Below are 14,950 nucleotides of genomic sequence, written 5' to 3' on the forward strand. Positions count from 1 at the left end.
TTAAAGAAACTCCCTGAAAGCTGGCGCCTGTCTTTCTGAGAGCCCAGCAAGCCCACTACCAGGGAGAGCTGCACAACAGGACAAGACATGTGTGATACTCCTCCGCCTCCCGCCCCGTGGGAGTTGTGCCACACCAAGGCCAGGCCGTGTAACCTCTCCGGCCCCCCTCCCCTGCCCTGCCCAGCTTTCTGGTCCACCGATCACTGTGTCATGCACTTGAGCCCAGCGATCGTTGTCTAGGGCGTGACTTAGAAAGTGGGGCACGGATCACTATTGATCGGTGAAGACCGAGAGCATTTCCCCCATGGGGCTGGAGAGGTCATTGTCATCTCATTTATTCGCTCACCCACTTATTCATTCATTCAAGAAGCCAACTCTGATCAAATGCTGCTGACCTGGGGGTTGGAAGGTCAATGGGATCTGGTTCCTGCCCTGGTGGTGCTCACCGCCATCACAAGCGAAGGCCATGGTAGAGCCTATCCAGCCATACGCCTTGGTATATGCCTGAGGTAAGCATGGCACGGGGGCAAGGAGAGGAGGTGTTTTACCCCACCAAGGGCGAGGAACAGGAGAGCCTGGGGGCAGGGGGCAGGGAGCAGGCAGAGGGGCCTAGGGAGGTACCATTGATAGTGGTGCTGGTCTCCAGCAAGGTTCTTACTGGTGACAATACAGAACATGCATCTTCTTCCTTCCTCCTCCTAGTGACCCCAAGAAGAAGGCCCGATGGTAGTCCTCCATTGTACGGACCGGGCATCAAGGTTAGGGGACTGCCCCCTCCCGAGCCCAGGCCAGACCAGCAGCCTCTGCAAAGCAGGGCAGATGGGGCTGAGGCAGAAATGCCAAGGTCAAGAAGGAGAATCAGGAGCACAGGAGAATTGCAATGAGCTCACGGAACAGGCTGTGAGAGGGCAGAATTGAGACATAGGGGGCTCAGGCCGCAAACCATTCCTGGGCTCATTTTACAAGGGTACTGGCTGTGCCCAGAGGGGTCCGGGAATTGCCCAGATGCACTTGGCCCAGTGGCAGAGCAGGAATGCAGACCCACACACTCAGCATGAGGACTCCAGCTCTCTCCCCTGCCTGGTGGCCTGAGAGGCCCTGGCTGGCCTTGGTACTGAGTAGAGCCAAGGTCAGCTGGCCAGTGTGGTGGGGGATTTGGAGGGAGGGAACAAGTGTCCATGGATCTGTCTTCCAGTTAAATAAAAAACCCAGATAGCCAAAGTGCTGCCTAAGCCCTAAGCCCACGTGTGCACAAGGCCATGCCCACTGCTCGGCAAAAGTTGAACCAGGGAGGAGACAGGTCTGTCCTGGGCTTCCCAAGGCCTGCGCAGCTCAGCGCATGACCTCGTGCTGATCCCAGGCCCTCCTGAGAAGTGCTGCGTGAGGTTCCTGCCCAGGGTCACCTCCCACCGCCGTGGTCTCAGGGCACTTCTAGGCAGCTCCAAGCCTGGCGGCACCAAGCTCCATCCTGTTCTGAACCCTCATTGTGGGTGGGCTAAGGCACAGGCATCTATAATCAGATCAGAAACTAGTACCTGTAGAGTTCATTGTCCTTCCTTTACAGAGGGGAGTACTGAGTGCCAGAGAAGGGAAACCGTGGCCTAGAGGCACACCGGTAGAAAAGGAACAAAAACTCAATCCGCTGACACCCAGTCGTGGGCCTCGGCCTCCCTGCCTCCATCAGCTCAGGCGGCTGCGACAAAATAGCCCAGACCAGGTGGCCTAACAGCAGATGTTGATTCTCTCAATTCTGCGGCCTGGAAGTCCAAGATCGAAGCCGACTTGGTTCCTGGTGAGAGTCGCCTCTTAGTTTGCTCCTTGCCACAGGCCTGTGCCCGGAGGAAGCTGTGCTCCCACCCCGCCCCCACCCCTGCCTGCCCAGGCCTCTGCACACCTCACACCCCTTCCTTCCCATTCTGCCGAGCCCTGCCGGCCCTTCTGGATTCCCTGGTTGCCTCAGCAGGAAGGACCAACAGGATCACCCAGGGGGGCCCTCTATCCCGGGGTGTGAACCTCACAGAGATGGGGTCGGGGAGCCCCCCAGCATCACTTTCTGAGTTAGGTACTGAAGGCATTAAATAAAACCGAATCATGGAAGAGGGAAATTATTCCCAGATTAACCCTTAAATCCTCCTGGTTCCATCAAGAAGCAAGTCTTCTTTGGCATTGGTGCTGATACTATACCCTAATGCTTACTCTTCCCTCGCAAGGAGAGGGCAGTCTCTGCACCCAGCTCCTTCCCAGACAGGATTTAATACCTCCCTTGATTTGGGTTGTGCTTGTTTTTACCAGTGACTTCAGTTCATGAACCAGCAGCAAAACGGCTTCTCCTCTTAGAACAGGGATACAATGTTTGCTTTAATTTTTTGTATTTCAGTTTCAATAAGGGCATGCCTTACATTTTTAAAAATATGACGAAGTAATACATTTTGCAAAATGTGTTTGCATTATGGCAAAAATCATAAGCGTAATATGCTGAAGACTGCGACTTGGTAACTATTACTGGGGCACAAACATGAGCCCAGGCAGGGAAAATGAGGCCTGGGAAGGGGCCACCTGCAGCCAGGCCACCGGCGTGTGGCAGGACCGCCCCAGGAGTCATGTGTTTTATGTGTCAGCTACACACCAGCACTTTACAAACGCAGTTATTCCTCACCAGCCTGCGCAATGCTACTTTCCCTGTTATGGTTGTGAACACTGGGGTTCAGAGAGCCTAAGTGACTTTCCCAAAGTCGCACAGCTAATTGAGGTAGAGGCAGGACTGAGGCTTTGTTCCCTGGGCCAGTGTTGTCTCCCTACCCCAGCCTGAAGCCTTCCCTCCCCTACCTCCCCTCTCCCCTCGCCTGCACATCTCAGGGGAGCTGGGAGCTGAGTTTGTAAGCCCTGAGCTGACTTCTCGAAGAGCCTGTCCCCAGTACTAGCCGTGACCCTGACCACACTGTCTCAGCATAAAGCGTGGGATTCCCCCCGTGTGCTGACCAGCACGGAAGCACTGATTCATCTCCTGCAACCACACAGGACTATTTTCTCCTGCAAGATCCACGCCTGGCCCATCCAGAATTTTTGAATGTAAGAGCATGCGCTTGGGCCCTGGGGCCTTATTTATACTAACTTGATCTTGCACACAGCCTTGTGCGCTAGCCCATCTTAAACCTGAGTACCCTGACACCTAGAAAGTTCCATCACTTATCCACGCTCACCCAGCTGGGAAGGGAAAGAGCTCGCAATCCAATTCAGATTCGTTTATAGCTCCAAAGCTGACATCAGTCTCTCTGCCCTTGAACCCCCAATTTCAGAGGAGCTTCCACCTGCCCTGATCCCAGTACTTATGTGATAGCCCAAGTCCCTTATCTCAGGGCCCTCCCGGGGCGGAGCATCAGCCACTCGAGGCACAAGTCCTGGGCACTCCTTCTCACAAAGGGTTCCTGGGGAGAGGTGGGAGAGGGGCTGGGAGGCGTGGCAGGTAGGCCCAGTTCCTCTCCTGAGAGGTCCTGCCACTGGGGCGTGCAGACCCTGGCCTCTATGGGCAGAACAGAAGGAAGAGTCTGGGCTGGGAAATTAAAAACTTTCATCCTGGACCACACACTAACTCCCAGTGACTTTGGGCAAGCTGTAGCCTCTCAGTGTACTCATCTGTACGATGGGGACGGGCGTCAGGAATGATGGACTCATGGGCTTTATATGGCCCACCTACATATTTGTCTGTTCCTTTCTTCCTTTGTCCTCCCCGCCTTTTTCCTTTCTCTCTTTCATCATATTTTGGTTTTGCTTTGGTTTTGCTTGGGGTGTGTGGGTGTGCGCATGCACACACATGCACGGCAATAAGATCCCTTCCTGTTAATATGCAGAGTGGTTCCCTGATTTCTGTGGTTTGCCCCTGGGGGACCCAGGCACCAGGAGCTATTGCCCAGGCTTGGAAGGACTGGAGGTCCCTTCCCTGGGGACAGCCCGGGCAACAGCGGGCCCAGCACATGGCCGCCCCGAGGTAGAGTCCAGAATGCATTGTTTTGCTCTGTAATTAACACACAGTGTTCAATTTCAGGGCCTGACTTAGAAACAAGTGCCAAGAGCATTCCTAAGGGGTCAGGAGGAAGTGTTTATTGTCAGACTGTAAAAGAAATTTCCTCCAGTAAGCCCTTGGGTCATGTATAAACCCTGGAGTGGTGCAATCAAGACTGAGTACTCAGCAAACCCTCATTAGGCACCTACTGTGTGCCAGGCCCTAGCCAGGCCTGAAGACTCAGAGACGTGGATTAGATACAATCCTTGTCCTCGGAGAGCTCCCGAGGCAGCAGTGGGGAGGGGGGGGTGCGATTTATAAAGGGACAACCCCAGGGGCTAAGAACAGTGACAGTGATGAGCACCAGACCCAGGGGGTCAGGAGGCAGGGACAGTCAGCAGCCTGGGTGGGGAGTCCCATGTCTGGGTCCTGAGTCTACCACCCCCTCTTTAGTCCAGGGAACATAGTAGAAGGAGTCATTGACTTCTCCTAGAGGGCCAACGGCGAGTGTCTTCTTTTAAAATCAGTTCTTTCTCTTCCTGACTGCAAGAAGAATTCATTCTTTTCTCCAAAAATGTTAAGTGCTATGGAATGTGTGCATTCAACAATAGACACTCTCAGAGATAGCCGATGACCCATGCTGGCTGAGTGCATTTCTCCAGACTTTTCTTCTTCCAGGCTTCAACGTAACGAAGGCCCCAGGGGCTTGCTGCCCTCCAGACCTGCAAAGAAAGCCTCACGTGGGTTTCCTTGTTTAATCCTCAAACACCCAGGAGGAAAGCACTCTCAGCATGCCCATTTACAGCGCGGGGAAACTGAGGCACGGCCACAGGGAGAGAACGGCAGGACCAGGACACCTGATGCGGGGTCTGAGCCCTTAACCCTGAGACACAGGAAGCCAAGGGACCTGTGCCTCGTCACCCACACTCAGGCCAGCATCGGGGATGAGGGACTCCGTCCCACTCTCCGCCACCTTTCACATGATGATTAAATATATCCACCCCCAGGAAAACATCGTTCACCCAAAAAGTCTCCCAGCATACAAAATGTCCTGCGTTCGAAGTAGATCTCATGAACTTTCAGCCTTATTACAAGCCAGTCTACCGCCTCCGCGCCAAGGCCTGTGCAGGACTCCAAATGTGAACACACCATCCTTGATCCGACCAATCTCCTCCGTTCTGGGCGCCTGCCAGCGTTCTGCCCTTACAAACAATGCTGCCTCAGAGATCTTCGCAGAGGCTGATGAGCATTTCTTCCAGACCCATTCCTAGAAGAGGGTCTGCTGGGTCGACCGTGTGGACGCGCAGCCCAGCCAGGCCTGCCGCACTGCCCTCTGGGAAAGCTGCTCACTTCCATCCGCGGCAGGAGGAAGGTCTGAGTTGGCTGAGTTTAAATGCCTTTTCCCACGGTGGCTGGTGGCAGAGCCACCTTTCCCAGGCTCCACGCACTTTGCATTTTTATCTGTGCTTTTACATGGCTTGGAGAAGGTCATGATTAAACAAAAAAAAAAAATCAATGGTGCAAATAACAAAAGCCACGCGACGTGGTCAGCAGCTGTCATTCCCAGAGGGACAAGCTTGGCTCAGCGGTCCGTGTGCCGAAGTTACGCGAAGGTGCCCCTTCTTCCCAGCAGCCTCGTGCCAGCATGCACTGCCCAGAGAGCAGAATGCAGGCCAGATTTCAGCCTCCACCTGCGCAGGGCACAGCCTGAGCAACCTCACACAATATTCGAGCTAGGGCAGGAAGCTGGATCTGGGCTGCGCAGCTTCAAATCCAACTTTAAATCCTATTAATCATGTGCCCTTGGACGAGCCACTTAAACTCTGTGCATCAATTTCCCGGTGTGAAATAGAGGGTGATCATCATAACTGTGCCTCCCTTACAGGCAGCGGCGGTGAGGATTTCGGCGAGAGATTGAAAACCCTCACAGGCGCACACAGTACAGTATCAACAGATGTTTGCGAACAAGCAGTTAATAATCCCCCTGGGCAGTTTGCTCAGGAGGCCAAACCATTTCTCCCCTAGGCTCTGCTTTTCTCTACTACACAGGCTTCTTTGGCCTTCAAGGCAGTGCATTCAATGGAAAGATGCTAGATTTGGGAACTGGAGGAAAGGGGGCTGGAATCCTGATTCTCCCCCTCGCTCTGTGTGACTGGAAGCCAATTCCTCTTTCTATCCGATCTTCATGCTTCAGAGTGCTGGCTCTCTATGCGAGACCTAGCATTGTACCTAGCCAAAAGGGGTACCACAAATTCTAGTTCCTCTACCAATTCAGGGGCTCCGGGCTGGGGACCAGGGGGAGGAGAGGTGTGTGGAAGAATCTAGAAAGGAGCATGCACTTTTGGCTGCCTGTGCAGCCTTGCCAAAGCCTTCAGTGGTGGCCAGGTCCTGCCTTGCCAGCCTGCCCAAAGCCCACCACAGAGTCATTCCAACACTGGCTGGCAGATCCCAGCATGGCAGGGCCCAGCACACCCTCTCCTCCAAACCCACTCGCCCTTCAAGATCCAACCTTGTGTCACCTCTTCCTGGAGGCTTGCGTGTTTTCTCCAAACTGGGATTGTTGGCTCCTGGGATCTCCCACAGCTCTTCTCTTGTACCTTTTTGCAGGCCCTTTGATTCCACTTAGACTTAACTCACCTGTGAGCTGCTTCCGTTCCCCAAGGGAGCCTGGAAACTTCCTAAGGGCAGAGGTTGGTGTAATGCAAGGCAGATGGGGGTGGGGACACTGGAGTAGTGAATTTCCCACTGGCCAGTTCTGAGGTTCACTTCCCAGCTCTGCCCCTCGCTACCCCAGTGTCCCTGGGTAACGTACTAAACAACTCTGCCTTGGTGGGCGAAGGGGTTAGGGGGCTACCTTTTCTTCTCTGTACCTGGCAGGCTGTGTGCATTCCTGTGGATCCCTAGAGCAGATGGGTTCTTCTCCTTCTCCTTGTGTAGGGAAGGAAGCAGTGGAGAGATTTGCCGAAGGGGACACCACAAGGGACAGAGCTGCAGTCTGAACCCAGGTTTGCAGGTGCATGCTTTGGCTGCGTGCCCCCTGCCTCCTTGTTCCCCTGAGGGTCACCTCCTGCACAGCCCTGCAGGGAAAATCAGGAGAGGCATCCTATGGATCCTATAAAACATAGCACACGGATTCCAAATACAGACCCAGAAGCAGCGTGGGGATACTTCCTTCCTCAACTCAGTATGACAGGCTTTCCAGGCTGCGAGCAGCAAATGACACAACCCCTCACCAACCTCCCCAGAGACCAAGCGTGGAAGAGAAAGAGCAGTGGCCAGAATTTGCGAGCTGCGCCGTTACCTTCCACCTCTACCTCTGACGCCGTTCACTCTGCAGACTTGGGATTTACACTCTCCTCGCCATTTTGCGGCAACAATTTTGGAAGCAGCATGTGTGAAAACCCTGGGCCAGATGAGACCCTGGAGAGACGGCCATCATGGGCATTCACCAAGATTGTCCTGTTGCAGCCCTGGGCCAGGGGTTTAATATTATGTCCCCAAATCTTCACAGCTGCCCAGAATCAGATCCCCTTATTGTCACTGCGGATGAGGATGCTGAGGTTTAGAACAAAGCACGAGCTTCACCGAGGGGCAGCCTCTAGATTTCCAACCCGGGGGAGCTGGGGCGCACTTGTAAACCACTTACCGTTCATTTGCACCACCCAGCGCGCTCACGTAGGTGTTTGCATGAGGACCCAGGGATGCCAACTGGGGCAGGCAGGGCCTGCCTCTGTGTCCTTTCTCCACGGCTGCCTGCCACCAGCTGTTGATAACGTTCCTGGAGCGACGCAATTTGGGAACGACGCAAAGAAGGCCGATGGGGTGTGTGCCTGCCAAACTTTTGTTCCTCCCGCGCTGAATCCTTCATCCAAGTGAACCTGGCCCAGTGGAAAAGCAATCCAAACACAGGTCCCTGGGCCCACATTGAAGCACTGGCTGTGTGACCTAGAGCAAGTTACTGAACGTCTCTGAGCATCCCTGTTTTCACCTCAGACAATTCTCCACACCCACCTGGGTGGTGAGGAATAATAAGATAGAAAAAGCAAAAAACAGTGCCAGCAGACGGACAATGTATGTTATTTTTTTTTCTTTTCTTCACTGTTAGAAAAAAAAATGATTTTATCAGTTCTTTTTCTGGAAATGCATTTTGGTCTGGATAGACATGTGTTTGTAAGATGTCACTCCTGAGAGTGTGATAAAAATCACTCTGCCACGTCGTTACTTGCTTGTTTGCGAGTCTGTATTTAGGAGCTCACTAGATTGCTGTCCTATTGTATTTTTCAAGCTTAGGGCATTTATTGTGCACCACTGTAACACCAGCTTGGAATGAGAGGCTGGGAGCTGTGGAAAACTGGATCCCATCTGCAGGAGCTCACATGCCAGTTGGGGAGGCAGGCACCTCCAGCCGGAATGGACATTCTCAGGGAGTTATCATTTCAGACCGTGGCGATCTGGAGATGCGTTCTGGAAGACATGGTGTTTTAGGTGCCCTCCAAATATGAGCGAGACTGCTGTAAGCTAGGAAGAAAGGCATCTGGGCAACGGGATGGCTGCAGGGTCAAATTTGTGGAACTATAATGTAGAGCAGTCATTTTCCAATGCTAGTTACCATCAGAATCATCTGCAGGGTGTATTAAAACACAGATCATGCACCCAGGATGTCCTTCTGTAGGGGAGTGGAGAAATACACCGTGGTCCATCCAGACAACAGAATCCTATTCAGGGCTAAAAAGAAACGGTCTATCAAGCTGTGAAAAGACGTGGAAGAACTTTAAATGCACGGTTCTAAGTGAAAGAAGCCAATCTGAAAAGGCTCCATCAGTACTCTCCATAGTCCAATCTATGACATTCTGGGAAAGGGAAAACTAGAGAGAGATTAACACCATCGGTGTTCCCCTGGGGAGGAAAGGGGGAGGCAAGTACAAATAGTCAGAGCACCGAACATTTTTCGGGCAATGGAACTATTCTGTGTGATACTATAATGGTGGATACACATCACTATCCACGTGTCCAAACCCAAAGAATGGGCAGCATCAAGAGTGAGCCTGGGGTGCCTGGGTGGCTCAGTTGGTTAAGCGACTGCCTTCGGCTCAGGTCATGATCCTGGAGTCCCAGGATCGAGTCCCACATCGGGCTCCCTGCTCGGCAGGGACTCTGCTTCTCCCTCTGACCTTCTTCCCTCTCATGCTCTCTCTCTACCATTCTCTCTCTCTCTCTCTCAATAAATAAATAATCTTTAAAAAAAAAAAAAAGAAACTTACATTAAAAAAAAAAAAAAGAGTGAGCCTGGATGTCAACCGCAGACTCTGGGTGTTGATGATGGTCAGTTGTAACGAATGTACCCCCCTCCTGGGGGATGCTGATAGTAGGGGAGGCTGTACATGGGCGTGGCAGGAGGGATATGGGAACTCTGTTCTCTCTGCTCAGTTTTGCTGTGAGCTTCCACTTGCTCTAAGAAATCAAATCTATTAACAAAACACACACACGCAAATCACCGCATCCCACCCCAGAGTTCCTGGGGTTATGGCTCACAAATCGTCATTTCCAGCACGTTCCCAGGTGACTCTGCTGCTGTTGGTCCACGCCGGGAGGAAGATGTCATAGAGGAAGAAAAGAGCATGGTCAGACGGAGCCAGACCTGGGTTGAGTCCCCGAGGGCTGGCTGCGTGCGGGGCGGGGCTCAGACACAACGAGTGCAGGCTCGGCTCACCAGCCCCCGAGCTCCCTGCTTCACTGAGCAAGGACCCACTGAGCCCCACCACGCGCCGTGGGGAGCCACGGACTCTAGCTGTAGAACAATGAAGAACATCGCCTGCTTCGTGACGTGATCTCTGCCCTGCTGGGGTTTACGGTCATACGTGACACATACTCTGTAGGTGGGATTTGCTGCCCAAATCATGTCTGTTTCAAGAAAGGTCTTGTCTTAACCAGAACACCCCACAATGTTTGAGGGAGAGATTGCTGTAGAGTTGACTTTTCCTGGTAATGGAGCACTATCTAGTCTATTTGTTGGAATATAGGGTCAGCTGCTACAACAGAGACCAGAAATAACCCTGACGGGAACAAGACAGAATTTCATTTCTCTCTCATGCGACAGTCTGGGTTTGGGCAGCCCATGGCTGAAAAGCATGTTGAGGAGAGAGCACCAGCTCCTTCCCTCAGTGCTCCAATGTCCCCAGGGTGTTGCTTCAATCCACGGAGTTGGAGATGATTCACTATCAGGCCCCTGATTGCACAAACCCCCGGGCCACTTGCACAGGATGCAAGGAGAACCGGGCTTCCTGGGTCAGTGTAACGCAGGGCTACCGCTCACCACCACCTCCGTGGCGAGGAGAGGCGAGAGAGAGAGAGAGAGGGAGGGCAGAAGATGTGCTTGCCCTTCATGACTCACTCTGGAAACCATCCATCTCGCTTCTGCTGACAAACCACACACCACTGCTGAGTCCCGTGGCCTCACTTGACTGCAGTGAAGTTGGGATGGGATGCAATGACCATGAGCCACTGTCTTTGATCTTATTCTTATAGAATACTTTGTGTGCAGTGATTCTTTGCAAAATGTCACGCTGCACCATCTTGCCACCCTCCTTCCACTGTCACATCTGTCCCTCAGCAGTCTTATTCAGACAAAATCAAGTTAGGATGAAAACTATGGATTTTTTTTTAAAAGACTGATTTATTTATTTTAGAGAGACGGGTGTGGTGGGAAGGAGCAAGGGGAGAGATTCTCAAGCAGAATCCCACTCAGCACCAAGTCTGACGTGGGGCTCAATCCCATGACGCATGAGATCATGACCTGACCTGAAACCAAGAGTCCAACACTTAACAGACTAAGCCACCCAGGTGCCCCCCATGGATGGTTCTTAAATGGGAAACAACCCTTTATTATTCATGTATCATGGATGAGAGGAAGCTTCCCCTTTTCAGTTCAGAGGAGGTAGACGTGAGGGGGAGGGGTTGCTAGTGCTCATCTAAGGTCTTCCTGCCTTCTTTTATTCTTTCTTTTTTCTTTTATCTTCTTTTCTTTATCTTTTTTGTTTCATTTTGTTTTGTTTTAATTTTGTTTGACTTTGCCAGCTTCCTCTCTGTGTCACCGTCTGGGAGCCCAGGACCCCCTTATTAAGGAAGGGGTGATTCTTGGAATTAGCTATAACCTCCCGTGCCCCTGCAAGAATGGGGCGCAATGTGAGCTCTACAGATGAGCGTCTCTCTCAGGAGTCCTCTATATATACACTGATCTAGGTGCGATCCTTCACTTTTCCCAAGAGTTTGAGAAGCGTGAGTCCCTTTAAAATGATGACGCTTTTGCCCAGATTCTTTTCCAAAATGAACATACCCTATTTTTTTTTCTGATACGACATGATCTTTACCATTTATTAGCCTTCCCCGTGAATTATCCCATCACTGTAAATAAATCTAGTTGTGCCTGGATTGACTGTAATATAGAAGAGGGTGAATCCAAGCCTGGTCTCTGTATCACTTGGCTTCTCTGAGCCATTGACCTGCCCGTGGGAAGGGGGTGATAATTGTGGCCTTTTAAGTAATGGTCCCCAAAGATACCAGATCTTAATCACTGGAATTTGTGAATGGTTCTTCTTAAGGCAAAAGGGATTTTGCAGGTGTGATTAAGTCAAGCATTTTGTGATGGGAAGATGAGCCTGCACTATCCAGGTGGTCGGGGAACGCAATGACAAGTGTCCTTGTAGGGGGAAGGTGGAGGGAAATGTGGTCATAGAGAAGAAAGTGATGTGATAAAAGAGGCAGAAATCGGAGTGATGCAGCCACAAAGCCAAGAACATCAGGAGCTGTGCGAAGCAGGAGGAGGTAAGGGGCAGAATGTCCCCCGGAGCCTGTGCTGCTGACACCCGTATTTTGGCCCAGTGAAACTGCTTGCAGACTTCTGGCCTCCAGGATTAGGAGAATAAATTTTTTGTTGTTTTAAGCCAGCCAGTGTATAGCAGCTTGTTACGGTGGCCCTAGGAAACAAGTACAATAATCATCACCAAGCTCTGCTGGGGGCATTCGGGAAAGATCACGGGGCTCCCCAAAGTCACCCGACCCGAAGAGGCAGCTGAATGCTTGTTGAAAATTCAGTCCCCCAGTTCTGGCCCACCCGACCGGCCAGAGCTGCCGGGGGGGCGGGGGGGGCGGGTGGGCAGTTGGGTTTTTCATGAGCTGCTTGATGTGGCATAGCGTCGGGGTTCTCCAGGCTCCAGATTCCACATCCAGCCTGGCCTTCCCAGCAGGCCTAAGAGATAATGACCACGCCAGAACCCAGGGGAGCGGAACAGAGGAATGCTCCCGACGGAGGAGGCGGGGTGGCTCCCATGTCTGGACGCGGAACAGGCTTGTTTATATTTTTATCCTTGTAGGTAAGTGCAGACATGCCATACACACGTTAAGTAACTCACCACCTGTTCCACAAAAGAAAAGGACAGGAAACAACCACTTGAATTAGGTGAACTCCCTGTGTGCCCCAGGGTGAGTTCCTGATGGAGACACAGCTTCTCCCCAGCCCCCCAGCGCTTGCGGGGTGCTGTCACTCTCTGCTGTCCTTCTCATGCAGTTGCCCTGTGCCCACCTCTCCACGCTTCACACCCTGCCTCCCTGCTCCACCTAAACCCAAACAGAAGGTACTTCCTCCTTCCTCCCATGACCCACTTTCCATGGCCCCGGCCAGGCTCTTGCACCACTTACCTTGGCCCCGGGCACCCTGCCTACAATACAATGTTTGCTCACGGCTTCCCCGATTCTGTGGGGCAGGGACCAAGACACAAGAGGGCTCTACCCCAAAATATTTCAGATGGGAAGACCGAGGCCCAGAGAGAGACTTTCTTCCTCCAGGCCCCTCGAATCCCACCACCGTGCTTAAGATTCAGGTTCCCTGACTGAGCTCCCTGTCGCCGAAAGTAACCAAGAACGCACAGAAAGATTGTGAGGGAGCGATCGGGACCACTGGGTGTCCTGCCCCCCCCCCCCCCCCGCACAGGGCCTCACGTTCAAATTCTACGTTTGCCGCTTTTCACTGACACGAGGCTGATCCATCCTCAAACATTCATTGAGTGTCCCCGTGCCTCAGTTTCCTCTTCTATAAAGGGTAGATCGTAACCTCTAATTGCAGTTATTGTGAGGGTCAGAAATAAGGCATGTAAGTATACCGTCTACTGTAAGTGCTCAATAAATGCTAGCCGTGTTCATTCGGGCAGACAGGAAGAAGTCTGAGGACTCTGGGAAGTCGCAAGGACCCTAGCACGTCTCTTCTGCTATGTCACAGCGTGGAGATACTGGCACTGGGGGCTTTTTTCCTGTGCAGGGGGACAGCGAGTCCCAGGGGACGTGCGGACCCTGCCAGAGCAGCCGGGGCTCCGGGGAACGGCAGACCCGCAGGTGTCCGCGGGCAGGCCCACCTCTGCACACCCTGACTACAGCAGTGGCCTCCTGGGTATTATTCTCCTCACCCCTCAAACATTCGGAGAGGTAAAGGCTCATGTCTGGGTCCCCCCAAAAGTATGGGGCAGCAAAGAATGTGAGTCCAAGCTTCCTGATGCCACAGACTTGTTGTCTCGGCCGTTTCTAGACCAAATCAGTCTCTGCACCTTTGCCACGCTGCTCCGGAGCTTGGGACACCCCTCCTGCAACCTCTGCTCTTCAAGCTCAGAATTTTTCTGCAGGTCCCAGCTTACAAGGCCCCTCCTTCTGGAAGCTTCCCCTTGGGCTCTGGGGCAAAGACTTTGGTTTCTTCTCAGTTCCCTCAGTCCTTTGCACAGGGCTCCCTAACACCTTACCTCCACCACCGTAATTACCTGTTTCTGTCTCTGTCTCCTGAACAGCAGCAGCCCAGGGGCCAAGGCCTGGACTTGAGCAGTAGGCCTGTTATCTCCAAGACCCTTATCACCCTCTGCCCTGGATCACAGTCATTCAGGTTCCTGCCTCTCTCTGGACCCACCCTGGCAGTTTGCGCTTTAAAATGGTGTTAAAGTCATTGCATGGTAGCTAGCCAGCGTTTTTCCCAAAAACAAGTAGGTTGAAGACCCCGCAGGTTTAAAATCACAGGTGGGGGTCCCAGTGGCTCTGGGAAGGGGGAAGGAAGAGGGAGGAGGAGGAGGGAGGGATGAAGCAGAGAGAGAGGAAGAAGAAGAGAGAGAGAGGAAAGAGGGAGGGAAGAAGTGGGGGATGGGAAGTTCCCTGAGGCCAGATGTCACAGGCTGAATGATGGCCCCTCAGAGACACCCAAGTCCTAATCCCCAGGACCTGGGAATACGAAACCTTATGTGGCAATGGGTTTTGCAGATATATTTAGATTCAGGATCCTGAAATGGGACAGGACATTATCCTGTACCATCCAGGTGGGCCCAGCACAGTCACAGGGGTCCTTAAACAGGGAGGCCGCCAGAGGCGATGTGATACTGACTCAGAGGTCCCAGTGGCTTCTAGAAGCTGCAAAAGGCAAAAGACACGGGCTCTCCCCTAGAGCCTCCAGAGGGAGTGTGGCCCTGCCCATACCCTGAATCTGGCCCAGGGAAACTCATTTCTGATTTCAGACCTCCAAAGCTGTGAGATAATAAATTTGTTTTCAAGCACTACATGTATGGTGGTTTGTTAGAGCAGCGTTAGGCTCACTTGCCCTGTCCTGGATGTGGGCCTGGAGGAGGAAGAGGCTCGGACAGAGTCGGGGAGAGGCTGGGTCCCCCAGAGCAGATGGGAGCACCTTTACCAGAAGAGAAGGGGGCGTGAGGAGGGAGAAGGCACAGACACAGAGTCGCTGTGGGATTCCTTTTATGAGAAGAGCAAAGAAGGCGGATGGTGGAGGGGGCGGCAGGAGTCTGGGTAACAGCTCAGCGGGGACGGTGGGTACTGACCCGGCAGGGGAGCCGGGGTGTCTCTGGGGAGCGGGGAAGGTTCTGTCTGGATCTGGTGGTGGCTTCCGGGGGGTAAACACGTGCGGCGTCGCTG

The sequence above is a fragment of the Zalophus californianus genome, chromosome 4, assembly GCF_009762305.2.
Source record: "Zalophus californianus isolate mZalCal1 chromosome 4, mZalCal1.pri.v2, whole genome shotgun sequence".
Classification (NCBI taxonomy): domain Eukaryota; kingdom Metazoa; phylum Chordata; class Mammalia; order Carnivora; family Otariidae; genus Zalophus; species Zalophus californianus.